We start from the raw sequence: 5096 nt of genomic DNA on the forward strand, positions 1-5096 counted from the left end.
CCATAATGACCATCATTATGTTTGGAGGAAAAAGGGGGAGGTTTGCAAGCCGAAGAACACCATCCAAACTGTGAAGCACGAGGGTGGCAGCATCATGTTGTGGGGGTGCTTTGCTACAGGAGGGACTGGTGGACTTCACAAAATAGATGGTGTCATGAGGAAGGAAAATTATGTGGATATATTGAAGCAACATGTCAAGACATCAGTCAGGAAGTTAAAGCTTGGTCACAAATGGGTCTTCCAAATGGACAATGACCCCAAGCATACTTCCAAATTTGTGGCAAAATGGCTTAAGGACAACAAAGTCAAGGTATTGGAGTGGCCATCACAAAGCCCTGACCTCAATCCTATAGACAATTTGTGGGCAGAACTGAAAAAGTGTGTGCGAGCAAGGAGGCCTACAAACCTGACTCAGTTACACCAGCTCTGTCAGGAGTAATGGGCCAAAATTCACCCAACTTATTGTGGGAATCTTGTGGAAGGCTACCCGAAACGTTTGACCCAAGTTAAACAATTGAAATGCATCCCTAACAAATACTAATTGAGTGTATGTAAACTTCTGTCCCTCTGGTAATGTGATGAATGAAATAAAAGCTGAAATAAATCATTCTCTCTACTATTATTCTGACATTTCACATTCTTAAAATAAAAGTGATGATCCTAACTGACCTAAGACAGGGACTTTTTACTAGGATTAAATGTCAGGAATTGTGAAAAACTGAGGTGAAATGTATTTGGCTAAATGTATGTAAACGTCTGACTTCAACTGTATATAGATGAAGGGGAGGGTGTCAGTCTTTTTCTCTTACATCTTTAATCCCTCTTCAATGTTTCCTGCTCCCTTTTGGTTCCTTTTTACATTCTTTCTCTCTCTCTCCTCTCTCTTTCTCTATTCTCTTCCTCTTTCTCTCTCTAGAGCAACGCAGCAGTAGAACAGAACAGTAAGATTCAGCACTACATGGTCAGGATCTATAAGCATCTACCAGGGGGAACATTTCTATATAATGAACAGAGTACATCTTCTGTGGAGGCACTCCTGAGGAAAGGAATGCAGGAACAGAGAGGCCCTCCTGAGGAAAGGAGTGCAGGAACAGAGAGGCCCTCCTGAGGAAAGGAGTGCAGGAACAGAGAGGCCCTCCTGAGGAAAGGAGTGCAGGAACAGAGAGGCCCTCCTGAGGAAAGGAGTGCAGGAACAGAGAGGCCCTCCTGAGGAAAGGAGTGCAGGAACAGAGAGGCCCTCCTGAGGAAAGGAATGCAGGAACAGAGAGGCCCTCCTGAGGAAAGGAGTGCAGGAACAGAGAGGCCCTCCTGAGGAAAGGAGTGCAGGAACAAAGAGGCCCTCCTGAGGAAAGGAGTGCAGGAACAGAGAGGCCCTCCTGAGGAAAGGAGTGCAGGAACAGAGAGGCCCTCCTGAGGAAAGGAGTGCAGGAACAGAGAGGCCCTCCTGAGGAAAGGAGTGCAGGAACAGAGAGGCCCTCCTGAGGAAAGGAGTGCAGGAACAGAGAGGCCCTCCTGAGGAAAGGAGTGCAGGAACAGAGAGGCCCTCCTGAGGAAAGGAGTGCAGGAACAGAGGGAGGCCCTCCTGAGGAAAGGAGTGCAGGAACAGAGAGGCCCTCCTGAGGAAAGGAGTGCAGGAACAGAGAGGCCCTTCTGAGGAAAGGAGTGCAGGAACAGAGAGGCCCTCCTGAGGAAAGGAGTGCAGGAACAGAGAGGCCCTCCTGAGGAAAGGAGTGCAGGAACAGAGAGGCCCTCCTGAGGAAAGGAGTGCAGGAACAGAGAGGCCCTCCTGAGGAAAGGAGTGCAGGAACAGAGAGGCCCTCCTGAGGAAAGGAGTGCAGGAACAGAGAGGCCCTTCTGAGGAAAGGAATGCAGGAACAGAGAGGCCCTCCTGAGGAAAGGAGTGCAGGAACAGAGAGGCCCTCCTGAGGAAAGGAGTGCAGGAACAGAGAGGCCCTTCTGAGGAAAGGAATGCAGGAACAGAGAGGCCCTCCTGAGGAAAGGAGTGCAGGAACAGAGAGGCCCTCCTGAGGAAAGGAGTGCAGGAACAGAGAGGCCCTCCTGAGGAAAGGAGTGCAGGAACAGAGAGGCCCTCCTGAGGAAAGGAGTGCAGGAACAGAGAGGACCTCCTGAGGAAAGGAGTGCAGGAACAGAGGGAGGCCCTCCTGAGGAAAGGAGTGCAGGAACAGAGAGGCCCTCCTGAGGAAAGGAGTGCAGGAACAGAGAGGCCCTCCTGAGGAAAGGAGTGCAGGAACAGAGAGGCCCTCCTGAGGAAAGGAGTGCAGGAACAGAGGGAGGCCCTCCTGAGGAAAGGAGTGCAGGAACAGAGAGGCCCTCCTGAGGAAAGGAGTGCAGGAACAGAGAGGCCCTCCTGAGGAAAGGAGTGCAGGAACAGAGAGGCCCTTCTGAGGAAAGGAATGCAGGAACAGAGAGGCCCTCCTGAGGAAAGGAGTGCAGGAACAGAGAGGCCCTCCTGAGGAAAGGAGTGCAGGAACAGAGAGGCCCTCCTGAGGAAAGGAGTGCAGGAACAGAGGGAGGCCCTCCTGAGGAAAGGAGTGCAGGAACAGAGAGGCCCTCCTGAGGAAAGGAGTGCAGGAACAGAGAGGCCCTCCTGAGGAAAGGAGTGCAGGAACAGAGAGGCCCTCCTGAGGAAAGGAGTGCAGGAACAGAGAGGCCCTCCTGAGGAAAGGAGTGCAGGAACAGAGAGGCCCTCCTGAGGAAAGGAATGCAGGAACAGAGAGGCCCTCCTGAGGAAAGGAATGCAGGAACAGAGAGGCCCTCCTGAGGAAAGGAGTGCAGGAACAGAGAGGCCCTCCTGAGGAAAGGAGTGCAGGAACAGAGAGGCCCTCCTGAGGAAAGGAATGCAGGAACAGAGAGGCCCTCCTGAGGAAAGGAATGCAGGAACAGAGGGAGGCCCTCCTGAGGAAAGGAGTGCAGGAACAGAGAGGCCCTCCTGAGGAAAGGAGTGCAGGAACAGAGGGAGGCCCTCCTGAGGAAAGGAGTGCAGGAACAGAGAGGCCCTCCTGAGGAAAGGAGTGCAGGAACAGAGAGGCCCTCCTGAGGAAAGGAGTGCAGGAACAGAGAGGCCCTCCTGAGGAAAGGAGTGCAGGAACAGAGAGGCCCTCCTGAGGAAAGGAGTGCAGGAACAGAGAGGCCCTCCTGAGGAAAGGAGTGCAGGAACAGAGAGGCCCTCCTGAGGAAAGGAATGCAGGAACAGAGAGGCCCTCCTGAGGAAAGGAATGCAGGAACAGAGAGGCCCTCCTGAGGAAAGGAGTGCAGGAACAGAGAGGCCCTCCTGAGGAAAGGAGTGCAGGAACAGAGAGGCCCTCCTGAGGAAAGGAATGCAGGAACAGAGAGGCCCTCCTGAGGAAAGGAATGCAGGAACAGAGGGAGGCAGAGAAGGGGAGAGAGAGCGGAAGAGAGCGAGAGAGGAAGAGAGCGAGAGAGGAAAAGAGAGAATGTTCTTATAGTATAGCCTAGTCTTCAGGTCCCACTGCAGCACGTGTCAACACTTCTGTCTGTCTGCTTATTTCTTTCTCCCCCCTCTCCTGTATCTCTCCAGCTCTCCTTCCCCTACTGTATTGTCCCATTGTCTCAACTAGTCATCTGTTGTAGTTCACATTCCCTCATGACAGGCTCAAACACACACTCAACAGTGTAATTTATCAAACCTCCTGTCCCACAATGCACTGAGTAAGCCCTACGCAGGGCACTGAGTAAGCCCTACGCAGGGCACCGAGTAAGCCCTACGCAGTGCACTGAGTAAGCCCTACGCAGTGCACTGAGTAAGCCCTACGCAGGGCACTGAGTAAGCCCCACGCAGGGCACCGAGTAAGCCCTACGCAGGGCACTGAGTAAGCCCCACGCAGGGCACCGAGTAAGCCCTACGCAGTGCACTGAGTAAGCCCTACGCAGTGCACTGAGTAAGCCCTACGCAGGGCACTGAGTAAGCCCCACGCAGGGCACCGAGTAAGCCCTACGCAGTGCACTGAGTAAGCCCTACGCAGTGTACTGAGTAAGCCCCACGCAGGGCACCGAGTAAGCCCTACGCAGTGCACTGAGTAAGCCCTACGCAGTGTACTGAGTAAGCCCTACGCAGGGCACTGAATAAGCCCTACGCAGTGCACTGAGTAAGCCCTACACAGTGTACTGAGTAAGCCCTACACAGTGTACTGAGTAAGCCCTACGCAGTGTACTGAGTAAGCTCTACGCAGTGTACCGAGTAAGCCCCACGCAGTGTACTGAGTAAGCCCTACGCAGTGCACTGAGTAAGCCCTACACAGTGTACTGAGTAAGCCCTACGCAGTGTACTGAGTAAGCCCTACGCAGGGCACTGAAAAAGCCCTACGCAGTGCACTGAGTAAGCCCTACACAGTGTACTGAGTAAGCCCTACACAGTGTACTGAGTAAGCCCTACGCAGTGTACTGAGTAAGCTCTACGCAGTGTACTGAGTAAGCCCTACGCAGTGTACTGAGTAAGCCCTACGCAGTGTACTGAGTAAGCCCTACGCAGTGTACTGAGTAAGCCCTACGTAGTGTACTGAGTAAGCTCTACGCAGTGTACCGAGTAAGCCCTACACAGTGTACTGAGTAAGCCCTACGCAGTGTACTGAGTAAGCTCTACGCAGTGTACCGAGTAAGCCCTACACAGTGTACTGAGTAAGCCCTACGCAGTGTACTGAGTAAGCTCTACGCAGTGTACCGAGTAAGCCCCACGCAGGGCACCGAGTAAGCCCTACGCAGTGTACTGAGTAAGCCCTACGCAGTGTACTGAGTAAGCCCTACGCAGTGTACTGAGTAAGCCCTACGCAGTGTACTGAGTAAGCCCTACGCAGTGTACTGAGTAAGCCCTACGCAGTGTACTGAGTAAGCCCTACGCAGTGTACTGAGTAAGCCCTACGCAGTGTACTGAGTAAGCCCTACGTAGTGCACTGAGTAAGCCCTACATCACATTCCCTGTCAACTAGTTGTGAACTATTACTTTCTCACTAGCAGGGTAACACAAGGTTAACATGGTCTAGAATAATAAGCTCTGTTGCTCTATTGGTTCACTTATCTCCTGCAGTCACTTAATCATAACTAATGATCTTAACAAGATA

Source organism: Oncorhynchus masou, chromosome 30 (assembly GCF_036934945.1).
Source record: "Oncorhynchus masou masou isolate Uvic2021 chromosome 30, UVic_Omas_1.1, whole genome shotgun sequence".
Classification (NCBI taxonomy): domain Eukaryota; kingdom Metazoa; phylum Chordata; class Actinopteri; order Salmoniformes; family Salmonidae; genus Oncorhynchus; species Oncorhynchus masou.